The sequence below is a fragment of the Bos indicus genome, chromosome 17 (assembly GCF_029378745.1).
Source record: "Bos indicus isolate NIAB-ARS_2022 breed Sahiwal x Tharparkar chromosome 17, NIAB-ARS_B.indTharparkar_mat_pri_1.0, whole genome shotgun sequence".
Classification (NCBI taxonomy): domain Eukaryota; kingdom Metazoa; phylum Chordata; class Mammalia; order Artiodactyla; family Bovidae; genus Bos; species Bos indicus.
This window is the reverse complement of record NC_091776.1, coordinates 68,228,487-68,251,094: the sequence shown is the minus strand read 5'-3', so window position 1 is coordinate 68,251,094 and position 22,608 is coordinate 68,228,487. Positions and strand designations below refer to the sequence as shown.

The 22,608-nt window shown below is 48.0% G+C and overlaps 1 protein-coding gene across 2 annotated transcripts in view; it reads right to left on the bottom strand.

The window, feature by feature from the left end:
- ZNRF3 (zinc and ring finger 3) overlaps nt 1-22,608 on the bottom strand; it is a 145,077-nt gene that overhangs the window by 65,363 nt on the left and 57,106 nt on the right. The window lies entirely within an intron of this gene.

The window sequence follows — 22,608 nt, the reverse complement described above, 5'->3', positions numbered from 1 at the left end:
TCATTTGGGCCCCTGTTTGCCTAGGTGAGGGAGCAGGACAAAACAGGTCAGAATTTCAGCAAACGACTGCATGAACTTTAGTGGAGGCGGCTCTTACAGCCATTGATCCCCAAGTCACCAACACATTCCCAGGACTTTACTGGCGACCTCAGGATTTCCTAGCAACAGCACAGGAGCAAAGGCTGCTCCTTCTTGGTCACCACAGCCGGGCTGGCAGGGGCGGACAGCACTCTCGAAGTGAAGTGCGGGGAACACAACGCCGCCTCCCTTCCCTGGGGCAGGCCCACGACAGGGCTTTATCAGGGTGGTGGAGGGGGATGAGGAATAGAGGATAAATTTCAAATTCTCTCACCCTGGTCTGACCTCAGAAGTTGCTGTCACCTCGGATAAGATGAAGGAATAAAGTGAGGAATAAGCAGGCATTGGATCAAGGGCACAGGGAACCCAACAGAGAAGAAAAATAGAGGGAAATCCCAGGATGACAGCTATGCCACTGGCCGGCCGGGCGAGCAGCCCAGATGGGGCCAGAAGGATGAGCACTGCAGACAGCACCAGATAATAAGCAAACAACAGCAGCAGCCTGGGTCATCACCCAGGGGGTCTGGCAGTACTGGGCAGAGTGTTAGAGTTCTGAACAGGAGAATGAAATGTGATAATTATACAGCAAACTGAAGCAATGGAGGCAAAGGGGACAATTATTAGCTCCGGAAAAAAACCAAAACGTCAACGCCAGAATTGTAAACCACAGCAGGGCATGGCATGCAGGACCTGCTTGGGAATAGTGACAGCCATAAAATGTAAATCCCGATCTAGGCATTAATTATCATGTGACTACACTGGGAAAATGCAGAGATGGGAAATGTGTGACAGGGGGCGATGCGGGGGGCGGGGAGGCGGAAAGGTTGGGGCTGGGGAAGGGATGAGGCGGGTAAGAGAACAAAATGTCCATCTTCCATAGGAGGAAGACAAAAAACGTATAAATGGGCTAAAATATGAGGCAGTATAAGCATGCTATTTAGAAATTGACAGAAACTTAGAAATATTCCTTGAGGTGAACAATAGAAGAAACCACTAAATAACTGAAAATAGTTCCCTCTGAGAAGAGCAATCGGGAATGGCAACAGGTGCCCTGGAGGAAGCCTCTTTTTACTAAAAGCCATGAAGTGCCCTTTGCCCGTTATAAATGTACACGTGCTTCAGTTTGGCTAGGATCTTTGCAGGCACTGCTGGACAAAACACCTTCCTCTAGGTGTTCCAGCCGATTCTCTGGGTCCTGCAGGGAAGTATTCCATCGGGCCAAAGAGAGACCCCGCAGGCAACCTGCACAGGACCGTGGCCTTGGAGGAGGGCCGTCTGGGATGGCTCTTGGGAGCCCCCAGGCCCAGGGTTGGCGATGGCGGGAACACAGCTCGGGGGGACTCAGGGAGAGCGGTGCAGAGAGGACCCGCAGCCCACGCCACCCCCACAGCCCAAAATAACTTCCGGGTGGCACCAGGGTGTGACGAGGACTTGGGTGTTGCAGAGGTGGCAGACACAAGGGGCCCTGGTTTTCTCCCAGACACAGACAGATCCTATAACCTCCAGGAGGGGTGCCGAACGACCGACCTGCACTTCCCCACAAGGAGCTGCTCAGGGCCAAATGGCTATCAATGAGTAGAGCAGAGTCCTGGCCACCGGCGGTGCCAGGAATCAAGCGTCTGGCTTCATGCTGAAATATGAAGATGAACCTTCTTCAAATTTCTCGGAGCCTGATGGGGTTGGCTATCAGGGTTTCACTGTTTTCTTAATGGACAAAGACTAGAGGGAACTTCAAAGCCGAAAGGCTATGTCAGACAAGGTTAAATAACTGAAGAAAACAGAACCACTTTCCCTTGGGGACAGGACATCAAGCCAGGCTTTGAAACCAAGACCCGCTCTTTAAGAAGCTCTCAGTACAAAATCCTTGAGATATACCAGGGCGCTTTCCACACGTCTGAAAGGGCAAAACTGAAACCGGGGCTGGTGGAGCTCTTATCCAAGGTTACAATATCTCCACACTCTGCTGCAAGTTTAAAATAACTTCAAAAGGGCCGCCTGCTTCTAAGTGGGTTACTGTTACACTGGAGCCAAACACGGAACGAATAGGAGGAGAGACATTTTGGTCTGTAATATTATCTCATCAAAAAATTCCTGGGGATTTAAAAGGGAAACTTCCTTCCTTTTGTCCTCTCGCCGCCCGTCGACTAGGGTAGGGTGTCAGTGCGGTACAGGGTTTCACAGCCCCGGACCTTTTCTTAAAAGGTGTGGTGGCTGCGGTCAAGACTTATAATTTATGTGAAAGAGTGGAAAAGGACAGCTCCACCCGCTTCTCTCTTGAATCATAAGGATTATTTTTTTTTTCTCTTCTATGTACAAAGAAACAGCTCTCTTTTGCTCTTTGAACAAACATCTTGAACCTCCTTCTGGAGCTAGAATCCAGAGGGCCTCGAACACAGTTTTTCTCCCCCGGTTGTCATAGCAATGGGAACAGAAAGTACCACAGACAGACACAGAAAAGGAGCTGGCTGTTGCTGCTGTTTGCTGGAAACTTCGAAGTGGGAATTGTCTGAGGATTAAAACCAGTGTTTCTTTTGCCGAGGACTCTGGTTTTCTGAACATGGTCTTCTGCCATGGGCATCACTTTTTAGAGAAAAACCAAGAACCACGTCTACCCTTTTTGCTTCCTCTTGGTACCAAAGAACCACTGAGAAGCTGCCTGTCGGAAGCTGTGCAAAGCAGCAAGCATTTCAAATCCACCTTTTCACCTGAACATCTCCAGGCACTGAATTTGGTCAGATGATTATGTTGAAACTTAGATATAGCCCTGTGTCTATCCCAGGTCTGACTTTATAGACCTTCACTTAGAACTTCCAATTCTGACTCCAAGTAGGTGAGGATATATTTCCTAAGTTAAATTTTATTTTCTAAAAAAGAAAAAAGTATCCAATAGCCTATAGAAAACCATCTGAAAATGTTCTGTTCTAAAAATGACTCAAAGTGACTCATATCACTACCTGATGACAAGAACTGAGCTCCACACAGAAGTCCACGGACACAGTTTTATTTTAATTGCAAGATGTAATAAAGGACACCTGATTGTTCCTACTATAAAGAAGGTAAGGGTTTGGTGCCTGTACACACCAAAGAGTTACTAAATCAAGAAGAAACATGGTGGAGGGGAAAGCAAAGTGGGCTTCTCATTCTCCCAGTTTTACAAACAACTATAAAACCACAAAATCAACAAAGCTACGTGGTGCCAGTCTTAAACTAGAAAAATGGAACAAGTGGAAACAGAATTCCAAAAACACATTTAAGTTGTTATAAGGTCTTAATATGACGTAGACCAGGGCAACATAAGAATGGAGAAAGGACTCACTCGATAAACTGTTGGAACAGGTGTATAGCAACGCATAGAAAAGCTCAGTTTGGCTGTCCGTAAGCTATTCTGAGAATTGATGAGGCAACTTGAGTTAAGGGAAGCCCTTTAGGGAAGCTTGAGAATAACAAAAGGAGGCAGAAAGAACAAGATATTCTTAAAACGTCTCCATGTTATCAGTAGCAGAAAGGAATGAAATGATGATTATAGGATAGACATCAATAGGTTATAGTAAGAAAACTGAGAGACCGTCAGCCTTACTGTGGATTAATGCACAGTAAAACCACCAACGTAAATCAGTGCTAACCACAGGGGAGGGCTGCTGGGCGCACGTGGACTCGGGTGGAATCTGTCTAGCAACATGCAACAAACCCGAGATCCTATGACTTCCTTTCCCCCATAATTCCATTTTTAGAGAAAATACTGAGGAATTAATCTAAAACAAATAAGTCAAAAACAAACTAACTAAATAAAAGAAGAAACACAATCCTAAAGGAAATCAACCCTGAATATTCACTGGAAGGACTGATGGTGAAGCTGAAGCTCCAATAGTTTGGTCACCTGATGCAAAGAGGCAACTCACTGGAAAAGACCCTGATGCTGGGAAAGATTGAGGGCAAGAGGAGAAGAGGGCGGCAGAGGATGAGATGGTTGGATGGCATCACTGACTCAATGGACATGATTTGAGCAATGTCTGGGAGATAGTGAAGGACAAGGAAGCCTGGTGTGCTGCAGTTTATGGGGTCACAAAGGGTCAGACATGACTTAGTGACTGAACAGTAACAACTTTACATGATAAAATCTTCAAGTAGTCCCCCTCCAAGCTATGAAAACGTAGAAAGAAAAAAGATTTCCCTAAGAGTATATAATCAAACCAAACAACATGCTTAATTTATGGGATACTGTACAACCCTAAGAAGATAATGATGAAGATAACAGGGTATAAAAAGTACCATGTATGAAATTGTAAGAAAAGTGTATTCATAAGGCAACACCTATTCAAAAATACCATCTGCAGACGGGCAAAGAATGCAAGGAGACAACGAATTTTAAAAGTTGATGAGTTTAGAGTATAAGGATAGCTGGAGACTTCCCTTTTGTGGATTTTAGTACTATATTCATCCAAACCAACATTTGCTGAGTGCTGACCCAGTCAGCGCACTGACACTGCACAAGAGAAGGTGATTAAGGCCTATTGTTGGGACTTCCCTGGTGGTCCATGGTTAAGACTTCATTTTCCAACGCAGAGGGTGTGGGTTTGATCCCTGGTCCAGGAGCTAAGACCCCACATGCAGCCTGGCACTGGGAGCAAGTGCTGGTCAAACAGCACAGGCTGCGTGCAAGGGCTCAGCAAAGAAAACACAGGAGGAAATTATTATACACCAGCACACAGCGAGGAATCAGCCATGAACACTATCCTAACCAATGATGACAGCAGCTTAGCTCCAGTCATTCTGACACGCCAAACTTGCTCAAGAGGCCACCTGATCACAGAAACACCTTACCAAGTTACACGGCGATTTGACTTCCTTCCTCTGAAACACATAAGACAGATGGACAAAAACGCTTGAAACAAAAATAAAGCTAAAAATTCTTTCACCTAGAAAATACACTGTGAGCATGCTAAATTGCTCAGTCATGTCTGACTCTTTGCTATCCCATGGACTGTAGCCCACCAGGCTCCTCTGTCCATGGGATTCTCCAGGCAAGAATACTGGAGTGGGTTGCCCTGCCCTCCTCCAGGGGAACTTCTTGACTCAGGGATCAGAGCCCCATCTCTTATGTCTCCTGCATTGGCAGGCGGGTTCTTTACCACTATCACCACCTAAAGCCCCAGAAAATACACTTCTTCACCCCAAATATGACAATAAAGGGCAAGTCAGGGGTTCTTTATAAAATAAAGACAACTCCTGAGATTTGAGGGGTTTCTTACAAGGAATACGCAGGGAGAGAATGCAGGCTTGCTGTAACTTTGAGTCATTTTCTGAATGCAAAGAAAGTCAGGCCTTGGGGAGGGAGATTCATTACATTACCTCCCAGTCATGATTCTAATTTATTTCCATTCAGAATGTCTCCTTAATTAGTAAAACGTAGAAAGTAAGATGGGAGGAATGAGCCAACAGTTGCCAAGTAACCACTCTGGACGCAGAGGGACTCAGCACCGTGTTGGGAGCGGGCTCTCTGGTGTCCAGCCTGGGGGCAGAGTGTGTCCTTTCCGCTGACCCCGTGGCGCTGCCCTGACGTGTTGGACGTGGCTGTGAGCCGCTGGCCAGGGTGGCTTCCGGCACTGCCGCTTAACTTCTGGCCACCTGGGAAGAGCCATGCAACCTCAGAGCTTGCTTCCCGTCTGAGGGCGGTGCTGATCCTGACTACGTGCATCTATTCCTGAGGTTAGCTGCAGTGGGCCCGTGTCCCGGCGGGTGGCCAGTAGGGCAACACATCTGACACCAGAAGCACAAGCAACCAGAGAAAAAAACAGATCAACTGGACTAGTGACACATGGAAAGGACACCCTCAAGAGTGTGCAGAGACAACCCACAGGATGGAAGAAAATACATACAAATCACGTATCTGATAATGGACTAAAATGCGGGAAAATCCTTACCACTCAGTAACGAAAGGACAAATTATCTAATTAAAAAATGGGCAAGGGATCTAAATAGATATTTCTCCAAAAAAAAAAAAAGAAAAAGCAAATGCAAATAAGCACATGAAAAGTTGCTCAACATCATTAGCCATCAAGGAAATGCAAATCAAAACCACAATGAGCTACCACTTCATACCCTTGGTGCTGGGCTGTGCCTAGTCACTCGGTCTTGTCTGACTCTTTGCCACCCCATGGACTATAGCCCACCAGGCTCTTTTGTCCATGAGGATTCTCCAGGCAAGAATACTGGAGTGGGTAGCCGTTCCCTTCTCCAGGAGATCTTCCCAACTCAGGGTTCAAACCCAGGTCTCCCGCATTTCAGGTGGATTCTTTACTGTCTGAGCCACTAAGGAAGCCCCCATACCCTCTAAGACGCCTGTACTCAGAAAGAAAATAACAAGTGTTGCCTACCAGGTGGAAAAATTAGAACCTCCATTCACTTCTTTGGGAACTGTGGAGACAGGACAATAATTTTGCAAACAAACAGAGTTACCATCAGACCTGGCAGTTCCACTCCTAGCTACATAACCAGCAGATATGAAAACATACACCCACACAAACACTTGCACCTGGAAGTTTATGGTAACATTATTCGTTATTCCACCAAAAAGGTGGAAACAACCCAAATGCCCATCAGCAGGTGAATGGGTAAGCAAAGCGTGGCACACTCACACAAGGGCGTATCACTCGGCTCTACCAAGGAACAGAGTCCTGATACATGCTACAACACGGGTGGGCCTTGGAAACATTAAGCCGAGTCAGAGAGACCAGTCACAAAAGTCCACATCTTATATCGCTCCACTCATACGCAGGTCTGGCACAGGGAATGCTACAAATACAGAAAAGAGATTTGTGGTTGCGTAAGGCTGGAGGGTTGAGGAGTGACAGGCTGGGGAAGTAGGACCTAAAAGGTACAAGGTTTCTTTTTTGATATGATTTGAATGTTCTAATACGGACTGTGGTGACACTTTACAGCTCTGCGAATATACTAAGAACCACTGAACCCTATCCTTTATACAGTGAACTGTATGGTGTGTAAATTATATCTCGACAAAGCTGTTATGAAAGAGCTATGCAAATAAAGGGAAAGTTAGAAGAGAAAAAAAATAGGGCAGGACTCTAATTAAGAGCAATGGTATGGCGTGTTGAAGAGAATGCAGTCCTGGAGGTCATTTCCTCGGGCGTAAAGTAGGGACAGGGCCTGCATCTCCTGAGTTAGACAGCAGAAGCCATCGGTAAATTAAGATCCCGGGGCTGGGGGTGAGGGGTGTGTATCGAGGCACAGTGTCTAAGAGGGTGGGGTCTCTAGGAAGAGGGACAACGGGAGAGTGGAGCGGAAGCACAACCATCCCCACTCCCTGTGCCCGACCACGGACCCAAGCAAGAAACTGTCACAGGAAAGCAGGACCCCAGTGATGGAACGGGGTGGGGGGCAAGAGCCTGCAGGGAGGGGACCCGTGCCTCGGGGCCCTCAAGGACCCACTAGCTCCACCCACAGGCCCCGGGTTCACCCCTTCCCGTCCTGCCTCTCTGGAATTGCACTGGTGAGTTTCCAGACTGGAGCATTCAGAAAGGGACACTGGATGAAAACCGCCTGATTAAAACTGTTCTGTGTTAGTCTGTTAATAACAGGGGCGGGAGGATAGGGAGGAGAGGAGACCACAACAATAAAAGCAATAAATCATACGCTGCGCTTTCCCACCCTGGATGACCCTGGGCGAGTGGCATGAGGGCTCTGTTTGTGCCCGAGAGCTAGGGGAACGCCTGCCCCCTGCTCACCCCGTGGGGGTTTGGGGAGGATTAATGAGATAGTGTCTGAGCCTCCAGGCCCCCTGCAGACACCACTGGGTCTCAGGCATTATCAGCACAGGCTAGGACAGCCCTCTGCCCTTTCCTCACCTCATTATGACACCTAAGCTTTATTACGTCTGCTATTAAAGTTCTCACTCTAAGAGTGTACCACAGAGGTCACAACCCAGGCTGGGTCAGCACTGCCTGGCCAGCCTTGTTAACACCAGTCCTTAAACCCTGCTCCTCAACAACAGGGCACCTTGAACCTTCAGCAGGGCGCCCGGCATTTGATGCCAGAGACGGATGGTTTAGAAGGCCCTCTAGGATCTCCCTGGTGGCTCGGTGGAAAAGAATCCACCTGCCAATGCAGGAGACACGGGTTCGATCCCTGGTCTGGGAAGAGTCCATGTGCCAGTAAGCCCGTGGGCCACGACTACGGAGCCGGCGTACCTAGAGCCTGTGCTCGGCAACGAGAGAAGAAGCCACCTCACTGAGAAGCCCGTGCACCGCGACAAAGAGTAGCTGCAGCCAGAGGAAGCCCGCCTGCAGCAAAGACCCAGCATAGCCAAAAATAAACAAAACAAATAATTAAATGAAGGTCCCCTGGATTTGGGGGTTTTGAGACCCCTTGCTTCATGTTACCACCCTTACCCCTCAACATTCAGGACCTGAGGGAAGTGACCTGGGCCAGGCTGGGGAGGGGCGTGGGGACAAGCTCCTGGAGTCTTCAAGGACTCTGTTCCTGGGTATCAGACTCATGGACCGGTTTTTGCAGGGTTTAATTTCAAGGCTACCAAACCCAGGAGACCAGTATTTCAAAGCGAAGGCAAGGCCACGTTGTGTGTGTGTAAAACTGATACAAAAGTCTATACGTGGGCCTCTGTCTTCAAGGGTCTTTATTCAGTTGGGTCGACTAACATTATAAGTTTGTTGTGAAGATCAGAGATAACACACGTTAAACTTACAGAGTGGTGGATTATAACAGCTGCCAACACTTATCGTGGGCTTGCTGTGTTCTGGGCACCGGTTTTCCAGTTTTACAGGTAATAATTCACTTGATCCTAACAACCTTGAGTTAGGTATTCCTAGTATTCCCCGTTTTTTAGATAAGGAAATCGAGACAGAGGGGTTCAGTGATTCGTTCAAGGTCACACCCAAGTCAGTGGTAGAGCTGAGATTTAAACCCAGGTAGCTTTTACTCCCCTGCCACAGTAGACATAAAATACGACCCCATTCATATTACCTTCTTGGTGCTGAAAAGAAAATGAACATGTTTTCTCCAACCCAAGTGCTAAGAATGGTTCCTATCCTGATACCGTCTTAGTTATTTGGTTGACCTTGAGTTTAAACAGTGAGAGAAAGGAGAAGGGTCGACAGGGATGTGGATGACAAGGGACTCTAGAAGTGAGGCATCATCCACTCTGAGGGGCGGCAGAAGAGAAGCAAATAGGTTCCCCAGTGAAGAAGGCTTCATGACCCTGTGCCTCCACAAACCAAAGTTCCAAATCTGGGAATAGGCAATCATCCAGCTGAACACCAGACCCATTTAAGACAGAAACAGCCACGGAAATAAAAATGCCATGACGGTGGCCACATTATCTGATATACTGTTTTACATCTCAATCCCTTTATTTCTTGAGAAAGCATAAGTGGGTGGGGTCGGAGGGAGGTCCAAGAGGGAGGGGATATATGTATACATATATAGCTGATTCACTTCACTGTACAGCAGAAACCAACAATTATACACCAATTGAAAAGAAAAGAAAAAAAGAAAGCATAAACCGGATGACTTTGTTACATAAGAAATCTACCCACCACACCCCCATATCAAGCACAGTTGACTCTCTCCATAAATCAGCAATCTTCCTAGTATGTCTCCTGTCTACTTTCAGATACTTTTCCCAATGTTCTGACTGGCAAAAACCTAATTCCTACCTCTGCAAAGCTCCTAGGTCCTTGTCTAAATGACGGGGGAAAATGTGAAACTAAATTAAACCTCTGAAATTCAACGGGTGCCAAAAAGTACCTAGGCAGGAAGAAAACTACCAATCTGTATCAATTTTTCTAACCTGAAGAAAAAAGTAACACACAATAGCAAATCATAAGTGTACCAACTAGGTCCAGAAACATGTTAATAAAGAAACAAGTCATTTTTTAAATTGGGAGGTGGCCAAAGAAGCAGGAATGCAGCAGGACTTCAGTCTGTGTGTCAGCATAGGAGGACAACCAGCCTGTCTTCTCATCACCTTCCCCAGGATGTAGGAGCCCATTGAGAGAACCTGGCTTGGTTCTAGCACCAAACAACTCCAGATCACCCGGGAAGCCTGTTTATCTGATTTCCCACCTTGAGGAGAGGTGGACAGAGCACAGGCTCCGGGCAGCAGCCTCACCTCGGTCTCCTATAGCCGTGGCCTTGAACAGGTCACTGTCATTCAGCCCCTCGGGTCTTCGCGCTTCTGCATCTATAAAACGTGGCAAGAAACACCCCGGCTTGTACATCTTCGGATGTGGTGGGTAGCAGGGGGTGGCCTGCAGATGGTGACTGCAGCCATTAAATTAAAAGATGCTTGCTCCTTGGAAGAAAAGCTATGACAAACCTAGACAGCATATTAAAAAGCAGAAACATTACTTTGCCAACAAAGGTCCATCTAGTCAAAGCTATGGCTTTTTTTCCAGTAGTCATGTATGGATGTGTGAGTTGGACCACAAAGAAGGCTGAGCGCTGAAGAACTGATGCTTTTGAACTATGGTGTTGGAGAAGATGCTCGAGAGTCCCTGAGACTGCAAGATCAAATCAGTCAATCCTAAAGGAAATCAGTCCTGAATATTCATTGGAAGGACTGATGCTGAAGCTGAAACTCCAATACTTTGGCCACCTGATGTGAGGAACTGAGTCACTGGAAAAGACCCTGATGCTGGGAAAGATTGAAGGCAGGAGGAGAAGGGGATGACAGAGGACGAGATGGTTGGATGGTATCACCGACTCAATGGACATGAGTTTGGGCAAGCTCTGGGAGATGGTGAAGGACAGGGAAGCCTGGTGTGGTGCAGTCCACGGGGTTCCAAAGAGTCAGACATGACTGAGTGACTGAACAAAACCAAGAGTGTGGCTACTCAGACGCAGGTCCCCTTAACGCTCAACGAGACAAAATCTGTGGCTGCTTAAGGACTTAAGCAGCAACCTCCTACCTTAGCACTCAGGATCAAGGCTTGAGATGGAGTAGAATGTCTGCAGAAAAAGCACCACCTGAAAACTGCCACTCCTGGGACTGGACTTCCCTGGAGGGCCAGTGGTTAAGACTCCAAGCTTCCAATCAGGGGACGTGAGTTCGATCCCTGCTTGGTTTGAGGAACTAAGATCCCATATGCCACACTGTGCAGCCAAATACATAAATAAAGTAAAATAAAAATGTAGTTTTTAAAACAAAAACCAATCAAACAAACAAAAACTGGCACTCCTTCATAGGTTAGCAGTCTTCTCTCTTTTGGTAGTTTGGGAGATTTTTGCTTTATGCCCACATTGGGCTATTGTACTGCCACATGTCCAGGTGTGGACTTGTGGGTTTACTTTAATTCACCTTGTTAAAGCAAAGCACTGGGTGTGTTTCATTCTGAAAACTTGTATCTTGTTTTGCCTCTGGAAAATTCTCAGGCTTCCTCTCTGAATAGCACTTGTCTGCCACTGGTCTGTCTCTCTTCCTCAAGGGCACCTATCAGATCTGGTTGAGGCTCAGGTCTTCCCTACATGTGACCCAACTACTCTATCGAAACATTTTTACTCCTCCTCTTCGGCATTCTGCGTATCTTCCAATTCACTAATCCTATCTGTATGTTTGTCCAGTATGGGGCTTCATTCATTAAGATTTAATTTTCGTTCTCATTTTTCATTTCTGGCATTTGTACTTTTTTTTCATACCTACCTATTAATACTTCCTTTCTGCCTGTTGTGCTTCCTGTTTTCTTATAGCTGTACTTTCTTCCGTCTCTGATAATTCTAAACATGCATTTTACAGCCGGTATCGGATTGCTCTGTTTTCATGTAACCCTGAACAAATTAATCTCTCAGTGTTGATTTGGCTGTCTATCTTTAGTACTTCAGATGTACTGGAACTTTGGTTTGCAAGTCCACACGGTCAGAGTTAGTCAGCAGGAGGTGGAGTGGAGTAAGGTGGGGGTGGGAGTGGGGTGGGTCTCTTCTGCACCACCCCTCCCCCACAGCCGTGTGGTCACTTCTCCCAGGATCCGCCTCATGTTGACAGGTCAGGATTCCTAGCACACAGTAATGCCGGCAAACTTCAGTCACGCCTCCAGGTGATGCTGGCCCACGAGTGGGCTGCAGGCTTGTGTCTGCTTCTTCCCGGTGCCCTAGACTTCACCCTGAGCAGTAATTGTCTTGGATGTTTTTAGCTTCCTTCCACAGCCAGAGCGGCCAGCCCAGACCTTGTTTTCAGCAGTGAGTCTGGCTCGTGGGCTACTTTTAGTTCCCTCTGCCCCAGCAGAGCAGGGCTCCCAGCTACACAACCTACTTCCAGACTCCCAGAGGATCGGGGCTGTGGCTTCAGCATAAAAAGGCTGATGCTTTTTATTTGGTTGTGTGTTTTTCACAGATATGTCTGTCTTGTTTTTGAGCATAATTGCATCTTTAATTTTCTTTTTATATTTGGTGTTTAGAACTAGGGGTGGGGTAGGGGGGGCAGAGAAGGAAAGCGACTCCAAATTAAACAAACACTGAGCAGAAGGTGAATATTTAAACAAAGACTTAAAGGAGGTTAAGGGCGAGAGTCATGCCTGGAGGAAGAAAATTATCCCAGAAAAGAGGGAACAACCGCAAGTGCAAGAAGCCTGAGGCAAGTCTGCAGTGTCTGAAGAACAGAGTGAGCAAGGGCTGATGGAACGAGGCAGAAAGGTGAGGGCTTTACCGGCCCTCCTAAGTAGATGTGAAATTCTCAACAGAGCAGCAAGAGGGCTGGGCTTGGGTTTTAACAGTGTTGCTCTAGCTGCTACATTTGGGGAAAGATGGGTGGGGAGAGTGGCAGGAAGTGGGAGCGGAGATGAAGGGACACCAGCTAGGAGGCTCCTCTGAGAACCCAGAGGAGAGATGACGGCGGGTGAGAACAGGGCAGACGTGGTGAAACCGGTTGGGTTCTGAATATAATCTGAAGGTAGAGCAGCAGAAATTGTCGATGGATTGGTCGTGGGTTGGGGAGAGAGACAGTAGTCAGGAAGGGCCCCAAGGATAGAAATGCTATTGCCTGAGATGAAAGAGAGTGACAGAACAGGTCTGTTTTGGAAGGAGTTCAGTCCTGAACACTACAACGAAAGCTGGGCCTTGTCTTACTACAAAGATACAAAAATGACTGTAAGACTCAAAAGAAGACTGAGGACTATTATCCAAAATATATAAAGAACTCTTAAAACTCCATAATAGAAACACAAACAATCCAATTAAAAATGGGGAGAGGATTTGAATAAAGACTCCACAAAGGAAGAGACGAGGGTGGCAAATAAGCGCACGAAAAGATGCTCAGCATCATTAGCCATCAGAGAAATGCAACATCAACACAAGATACACTGCTACACACCCAGTAGGAGGGCTGAAATGAAAAGACTGATAATATGGAGGGACGGTGATGATGTAGAGAATGGGGACTCTCACGCGCTGCTTTCCGGAAGGCGAAGTGGCACAGTCACAGTGGAAAAGCAGTTTGGCAGCTTCTTATCAAATAAGACTCAGACCTACCGGGTGACCCAGCCATTCTACTCCTGGGCATTTACCCAAGAGAAATGAAAACATTTGTCCACACAAATCTTGTACTCAAATAGTCATAGCAGCTTTGCTTGCAAAAGCCAGAAAGTGGAAACAACCCAGTGTCCATCAACAAAGTAAATGAATAAATAAGATCTGGTGTGTACACACAATGGAATATTACCCAGCCATAAAGAGTTACAAAACACAGATGGGTGCTTATAAGACAGATGAACCTCAAAATCAACACACCGAATAAAGCAACCCAGCCTTCCTCCCCTCCCCCCAGAAAGGGCACATCATGCTTGTTTCCATTAATGCAAAATTCTAGAAAATAGAAGCTTATCTGTAGTGACAGAAAGCAGACCAGGGATTCTCTGGGGCTGGGCCAGAGGAAAAGGGATGGGCGGCCAGGGGACAAGACATGTTCAGGGGTAATGAAAACATTGGTTGTGCTGTTGGTTTCACGATGTCTACATCTATCAAAACTTCCTACATTTTACCTTTAAATGGTACTTAATGGTATATAAATACTTTAATTAAAAGTTTGTTGGTTTGTTTTTAAGGAAATTGCTGAATTCAGGGCAAAAAACAAAGACAACATTCTAAAAAGAGTCAGCAACTCCACCATGGAGCTCTCCACCCCAACCAAACGTCACAAGCGTCTCAGTGCAAGCGTCTCAGTGCCGACACTCAGTTATGTAAATAGGCTGTTCACTCATAAACGTGTGATGACCTGGGAGAGGAGGAAGAAAACGTTCCTTCTCTGATTCAGCTCTAGCGTAGAACCGGACCAGGAAAACCAATACGAGACGATGTCTTTTTTAGATCACGAGTGTGGATTTGGCGCTTCGGGCTTTGTAAACCCTAATCTTGGTGGAACAGAGCCTGAGGCAGAGAGCAGGGCCCTTTGGGTGTCTCACCATCCCATCAGAGGCAGTGTACGCGCTGAGCCACACGAGCCCTCTCTGCTTCGCTCTTCCGAAAGGACATTCCCGCTACCAGCCAGTGTGCATAGAATAACTTTACATCTGACGCACAGGAACTAAGAGCAGTCCCTTACCTGTAACTCTGCATTCAGGCTTTTATTCTTACAAACCCAAAGAGTGCACAAACCAAATTCCAGTCAGAGACCGGTAACAGTGAAATTCTTAAGGGTGGGGGCAGCAATGTGGCAGCTCGTTCACCCCACCACACCTCTCCCAACACAGGCTATGCCTTCACCCATATGCGTTCATCCATACACACACCACCGTGTCACTGTGCACCACTAACAGCACATGTAGTGTGACCACATGTAAACATGGGATAGAAGATAATACAGCCGTCCATCAGTATCCACGGCAACTGGTTCCAGAATGCCACCCCCCCACCCCCCATTCTCCTGCATACCAAAATCCAAGGATGCTCAAGTCCCTTATACGAAATGGTGCTTATTTGCATATGATTTGCACAGGCGGCGCTAGTGGTAAAGAACCTGCCTGCCAGTGCCGGAGATGTAAGAGACCCAGGTTTGATCCCTAGGTCGGGAAGATCATCTGGAGGAGGGCATGGGAACCCACACCAGTATTCTTGCCTGGGAAATCCCGTGGACAGAGGAGCCTGAAGGGCTGCAGTCCAAAGGGGTACAAAGAGTCAGACATGACTGAAATGACTGAGCACAGCACATACACTCATCCTTCTGTTCACTTTATATCATCTCTAGATTAATTATAACATTCAACACAATGTCAACAGTTGTAAATACAATGTAAATGCTAAAAAGTCACCAGCATGAGGCAAATCCAGTTTCTGCATTTTGGGACTTTCTGTGTTTTGGGACTTCCTGGAATTTTGCTTCCCAACCGAACACTTTCTATCTGCGGCTGGCTGGACCCATGGCCGACGGACGCTGGTTCTGGATTCTGTCGTGGGAGGCTGCCTGACCCGAAGAGCACTGGTAACATTTCAGAACAATGACTAGAGACAGAGATAGTCCCTCTCTGGGAAAAACCAGCAACCGATTGTGTCTTTTAGGGAGCTGAACTGGAGACTGTTCGAAGGTGGCCTGAACACGTGTCAGTGCCACAGACAACTACATCACACCCTCTGCGTCCAGAGCCTTCCATGTAAGGTCAGAGGCCACGGAAGTCCTTCAGTGGAGGCTGTGGCTTTAGGCCAGGGCCGTCTGGCAGCACCTTCTGCGGTGAAGGGGACGCTCTGTTTCTGCACTGACACTGCGGAAGCCATGAGCCACATGAGGCCGTGGAAACCGGGGGAACTGCACTTAAAGTTTTACTTAATCTTAATGAATTCAAATTCAAGGAGCCACACCTGGCTAGTGACTGTCATGTTAACTTTAGACTCTGGAATCTAATATTTCCCTATGATCTCAAAAGAGGGGGAAAAAAGTCTAGAGATACTCTTTACTCTGTCCTCCTCAATTATCTTAAAAGTCAGGATTGGCTCAAATCTAGAAGATAAAGACATGTGTTGGATGCCGCAGGCTTGCAGGGGAAATGCTGTGGTTAAGAGATTTTGTTTGGGCAGCACCATGCAGTGCAGAATAAAACAACACCACGGGGAACCAGCAGTGAAGGTGTTCTGGGGTCAGAGACCAGTGGGACGTCAGGTGACGCAGGAAACTCGGGAGCAAAAGGCAGGGCTCAGGCTGCCGGTGATCTCCCTGGGTAGTCTCAGGCAAAAAAAATCATTTTTTTCTTTCTGGACCTCAATTTCTCAACGATACACAAGATTTAACCATCCGCCCCATCTAATTCACAGAGCTGTACGAAAGGTAAGGTAATGAGCACCTAAGAGTACCAGGGGCTCCCCTGGGGGCTCAGATGGTAACGAATCTGCCTGAATGCAGGAGACCCAGATTTAATCTCTGGATCAGGAAGATCCTCCAGAGGAGATGGCAACCCACTCCAGTACTCTTGCCTGGAGAATTCCACGGATAGAGGAGCCTGGCAGGCTACAGTCCTTGGGGTCACAAAGAGTTGGATACGACTGAGCCATGAAGGGGCTGGAGCCCACAAGAGCCTGGCAGGCGATGGGCACTGCTATGGTCTGAATGCTTGTGTCCCCGCAGAATTCCTCTGTTGCAGTCTTAGCCTCCAAAGGTGATGGTATTAAGTGGGTGGGGCCTCTAGGGGGTGCTTACGTCAGGTATGGCATCAGTGCCTTGTGAATGAGGCTCCAGAGAACTCTCTGGCCTCTTCTGCCCTGTGAGGATGCAGTGAGAAGTCTGAAGCCCAGGAGAGGTCCCTCACCAACTATGCTGGCACCCAGATCTCAGAATTGCAGCCTCCAGAAAAGTGAGAAATAAGCTGTTCCTTATAAGCTGCCCAGTCCATGGTATTTTGTTGAAATAGGCCCAAAGATCTAAAAGTCTGAACAACAATGGAGACTCCACATCCGGAAATGAAAACACCCTGATTTCAGAAGGGAGCATCAAGGCAGACCCACGGGCAGCTTTGTAACTCCTAAGAAAGTTGCCCAAAATAGGTCTTTTTAAAATACAGTCCCTGTCAGACTTCCCTGGTGGTCTAGTGGTTAAGAATCTGCCTGCCAATCAGGGGACACAGGTTCAATTCCTGGTCAGGGAAGACCCAAATGCTGCAGAGCAATTAAACCCATGCACCACATCTACTAGAGCCCGCGCTCTGCAACAAGAGAAGCCACTGCAATGAAAGACCTGCGCACTGCAATGAAGCATAGCACCTGCTTAGCACAGCAGCCAGGGAACACCCGCACAGCAACGAAGACACAGCAGGGTCACACACACACACACACACACACATATAGTGTATAGATCCTATCAATAGAATCCAAGATCCACAGAATCCAAGAGCCTTGACTTCGGATGGGAACTCCAATGCTCAACCCTTCCTGCTGGATCAGACTTCCAATGTGGTGTGGTAGCTCAGAAATCACCAGCAGTTCTTGCCCACTATTGACAAGAAGCCCTGGGCACTGTGAGGTGAGCAGTCTGGTGGGGACTGACTTGGGAACGGGCACGAGGGAACCTTCTGGGCTGGTGGTCACGTTGTTCCTTATCTTGACCGAAGAGACAAAGGCTGAGTTCCGCAAGGAGTCACCGGGTGGTATACTTAAGATCTGCACATCTCATTCCATGCAAATTTTAACCACGAAGAAGGGACAGTAAACACACAAAGAATGCCAAGTCCAGCCATACACATAACCCCAACCAGAATCTCCGGGACTGGGCCACAGACTTAGGGATTTTAACATGATGCTCATGAAGGTGAACTTCTGAGTCAGCTTTGAAAACTATTTGCCTATGCCAAAGAAAACAGGTCAAGGGTAGACAAGCAGGATAATTCGACTTAGGCTTCTCACTTTCTATCTGAAACTGACTACATGACAGGAATCATAACTCGATGCTCCCAAGAAGTAGTGGGAAGAACGGTATAACAATGGCCGCTGCTGCTGCTGCTAAGTCGCTTCAGTCATGTCCGACTCTGTACGACCCCAGAGACGGCAGCCCACCAGGCTCCCATCCCTGGGATTCTCCAGGCAAGAACACTGGAGTGGGTTGCTATTTCCTTCTCCAATGTATGAAAGTGAAAGGTGAAAGTGAAGTCACTCAGTCGTGTCTGACTCTTAGCGACCCCATGGACTGCAGCCTACCAGGCTCCTCCGCCCATGGGATTTTCCAAGCAAGAGTACTGGAGTGGGGTGCCATTGCCTTCTCCGACAATGGCCACTATTTGACAATTATTTACAAAAGTCGCAATTGTATATGGTAATAGGATGCCATTACTTCTAGATGCAAACATGTGCCTTGGCGAATGGGCATCTTTTTATCCATAGAAGAGCATACCTTAATTTACAAGAAGTCCACTGGGAACAGAGGTTTATCTCCCTTGTGAACTGTCCTGTTGCCCTGGGTGGGGGGGGGGTGGGCAGGTGGCAGCAGCCAGGGGGTGTGGCAGTCCAAGGGCGAGTGCCCACCAAGATGCCTGGTTCTAAGGCTCGGGGGTCACTTTCCATGTGGGAGTCAGAGAGCTGCTGGGCCAGAGGCTTGTGTAAACTGAGCCTGCTTCTTTCTCCAGGAAGACCAGCCTGTATTTTCTTGTTTCTGAGGTCTAATTATTTTCAACAAAACTGGGATTCTCACCCCTTGGTCTTAAGATGAGCTTGAGAAGCAACTCGGCTTCCCTTGGGAAGGATGGGACGGTGAGGTCCAAAAGGTAACCTTCCGGAGCGCTTGTGATGGTGAGGACTTCCGGACCAGAAAGGGCGCCCTCCTCCAGGGCCCGGCTTTCCCTCGAGGCTGCATGCTTCCCTGCTGATGACCCCGGTTCCGTTTAGTCCTTGCTATAAGATGCGAGGACAAAATGTACCAGATGCAAGTCACTCGGTTTTGAACACAGTCAACTTGTTTACCTAGAGCTGAGAGAGAAGCCAAACTGGGAAACGGGCCAAATGAAGGAAACTGGAGGAGTCGGCACCCACGGAGGGCAGGAGGACCAAATGCAGCCAGTCCCCAGCCCGAGGCTCCTGGAGTCTCTGTGGCCACCAGGGCCACTCTCTCATCCTCTGCCCCCGTGGGCAGCAACCACTTCCAGGTACACGGTCTTTACACACTTCAGTGCAGGTCATATCCGCTCCTTCGCTGTAGATTTACGGCCCTGTGCAAGAGAAGGGGCCTGTGCTCAGGAGGGGACATGTCCAAAGAGACAGGGGGCTGCTGGACCCCCGGGCAAACCAGCCACTCTGAGCCCCCTCCACCGAGAAGGCCCTGAGTCCCTGGGTCATATACCTTCCCCAACAGGGAAAAATACATGACTTTTCAGTTGTTTTCTGGATCTGAGGGAGACAAAGGTAAAACCAACTTTTATCCATCTTCAAATCAATCAATGACTGATCTACTGGCCTGCCTAGTAAGCACTCACACAGTTGCTGGTAGGTGACTAGTATTCTCGGCTCTTATTAACAAACGGACAGAAGCGTCACTTGCTTTTTGAAGCATCCTTCTTCCCCCTCAAAGTTCTCCACACTCCCAGATGGAGAATAAACTTGTTCCCACCCCTTGAATGGGTGCAATCTCGGGGAGGTAGTATATTGATAATATTACTAGGTGCAACGTGATGAACAAGGTCTCAGAAACAGTGAGCTAGTTATTATCCCATCAGAAAGCAATTTGTAAGTTTATAAACCTGGTCAATAAGTTTACTGAGCATCCTCTGGGGGTCAGGCACTGTGACAGGTGCTGGGACTGGTACGGTGAAGAGTCACACCAAGGATGTCCCCCTGCTGGAGGGGCTCTGGATGACAATCCTCGGCTTGCAATCCTGTGACTGAGCCTTATCCGGTGTCACCAGAGCAGGACCCCGGCTCTGCAAAGCCCCTCGACAGAGACAGAATTTGGAAAGCACTGCTCTGGCTCCAAACCACAGACAGTGATGTCGTACACCAGGTGTCCTAAACCAAAGACACTGGGCTTTTCCAGTGGTCCAGTGGTTAAGAATCCGCCTTGCAAGGCAAGGGACACTGGTCGATCCGTGGTCCAGGAAGATCCCACGTGCCTCAGAGCAACTAAGCCTGTGCGCCACAAGTACTGAAGCCTGAGCGCCTAGAGCCTGTGCACCACAAGAGAAGCCACCGCAGTGAGGAGTCCACGCGCCGCGACCAGACAGCAGTCCCCGACCGCTGTGACTAGAGAAAGCCTGAGTGCAGCAACGAAGACCCAGCACAGCCAAAAAATAATAAATCTTAAAAAAAAAAAAAAGACGCTAACATAAATCTACACTGCTCTACAATTCTCTTCCAAATGCAGACAGCCTTGAACAAACGCCCTGTGGTCTGTCCAGTATTACCTTTCTAGATCTGATTCAAATTTTCCTTCTTAACAAATCAAGATGTGCTGGGAGAGGGAGGTGCCCCTCAGCACTCTGTGCCGCTGGACCCCACTTCGCGGCTGAGCCCCCTGAGAGCTAAAGACATTTTGGAGTGAAAAGCAGTAGTGGCTCTTAGGCCCAATTTTTCCTCCAGAACTGACCCAGCCTGATTCCAAAGCCCTCTGGGGACTATTTATCCCCCAGCCCTGAAGGGATGGAGACCCCCGTCCCCTCCACACCACTACAGGAGGCCTTCAACGCCCAGGGGTCTAAGAAGCAGGCATGCCCCTAAGAAGGCATGAGTCTAAGAAAAGGCTTTCTCAGCTCTCTGGCAGATAAAGTTAAGGCAGGAATGCATGAAGCCCTCCACACGCACCTCACGTACTGCTTTGGGCAATTAACTGATTTTTTTTTTTTCCTTTTTGCTCAGCTCGAGGCTCAAAGTTAGTGGGGAAACTGTCTCCAGCAGAGCGGGTGACTTCAAAGGACTGAGAGGCAGGCTCTGGCTCTGCAGACACGCCTCTCTTCCTGGAGGAGCAAAGGCAGAACCGGCTTCCCCAAATTCTCCGTGCTCCTGCTCCTTGCTTGGTCCAGCCCCAGAGAAGGGAAGGAGCGAAGAGTCGGGAGATCCCTTTGTTTCTAGGAAGCTCGGGATTTCATCCCGTGAAAGACACTGCTGCTAAAAAAAGAAAGAAAATCAAGGAAACAGAAATGAAAGGCTGCTGAGAAAATCGAAAATATGTCATCAGACACTTCTGCATAATAGGAAGACCTACAGGTGTTGGCAGGAATGACCCATCACCCCTCCCTACCTTACCTGTTCTACACACTTGTCTGGTCCCTTGTATTTCAGGGCAGGCCTCGCACAGCACTTGACCAGCCCACTTCCGTTCCAGGAAGCAGCCTGTGAAGAACACGCCCACTACTTGAAGGCACTGCTGGCCAAGCCAGACATCCCTGTCTCTGACCATCTCTGTGGTATTCAATGTGCTCCAATGATGGGCAGAGCCACCGACCATCAACCAGGCAGGCCAGCTGGTCCACCAGATGGGTGTCCCTGTCTCAGAGACAGAGAGAACCCTTTGCACCCCACCCTGCCCAGTGGAGAGGACCTCAGTGGGCCATCGGGCGGGGGCGGGGCGGGGGGGGCGGCAAATGGGAGAATGGCTTACTGTCGGTTCCCCAACCATGTTTAGTACTGGAAGTTCTATCGACCAGCCCTCAAGTAAAACCACAGAGGATTCAAGGTGGTACCCAGGCGGACTTTTGAAAACAATACACATATGTTCGTTTTAGCATGGGTTAGAAAAAGTTAACTAGCACAAATTCTTGATAAAAATCTCCTTTCAAAAATACCATTTTTCACCAAAGCTCAGATACCATCAACCAAACGCGGCAAGGAAAAAATTAACCTAGGACACACCATGGGTTTTGAGACATTTCAGTGTCAGAGATGATATGACCAAAAAGGAAAGCCTCTAAAAATCAACAGGATAAGTTATTTCAGGTTTTAGAATTACAGTCACTTTAAAGAAAATTTTCAAATAAATAACCGTGGCTTGCAGGTACGGGAGGAACTGTGAAGGTGTTACGAGAATAACCATGTCATACAACAAGAGTGCACAGAGCAAGCCATGAGCCATGCCTGCTCCAGGGGCTTTACGGAACTGAACATATTTCATCTAGAAAACAACTCCACGGGCTTCCCTGGTGGTCCAGTGGTTGAGAATCTATGCACCAATACAGGGTACATGGGTTTGATCCCTGGTCTAAGAAGATCCCACCTGAGCAACCAAGCCCATGAGCCATGACTACTGAGCCTGCTCTAGAACTCGGGAGCCACGACTCCTGAGCCCACATGCCCTAGAGTCTGTGCTCCCCAGCATGAGAAGCCCGGGAACCACAGCTGTAGAGTAGTCCCTACTCAACGCAACTAGAGAAAAAGCCCATGTGGCAATGAAGACCCAACACAGCCAAAGATAAATACATCTTTCAAAAAAAATTTTTTTTAATAGTTAAAAAAAAAACCCACGACAAGGTACCGCATCATGCCTGTTAGAGCAGTGAACTGCAGCACGCGGGGGCTGGTGACCTGCCCAATGTCACTCTCTTTCTCTCACACACTCAGACACACACACACACACTCACACACACACACACACACACTCACACACAGTGCAGA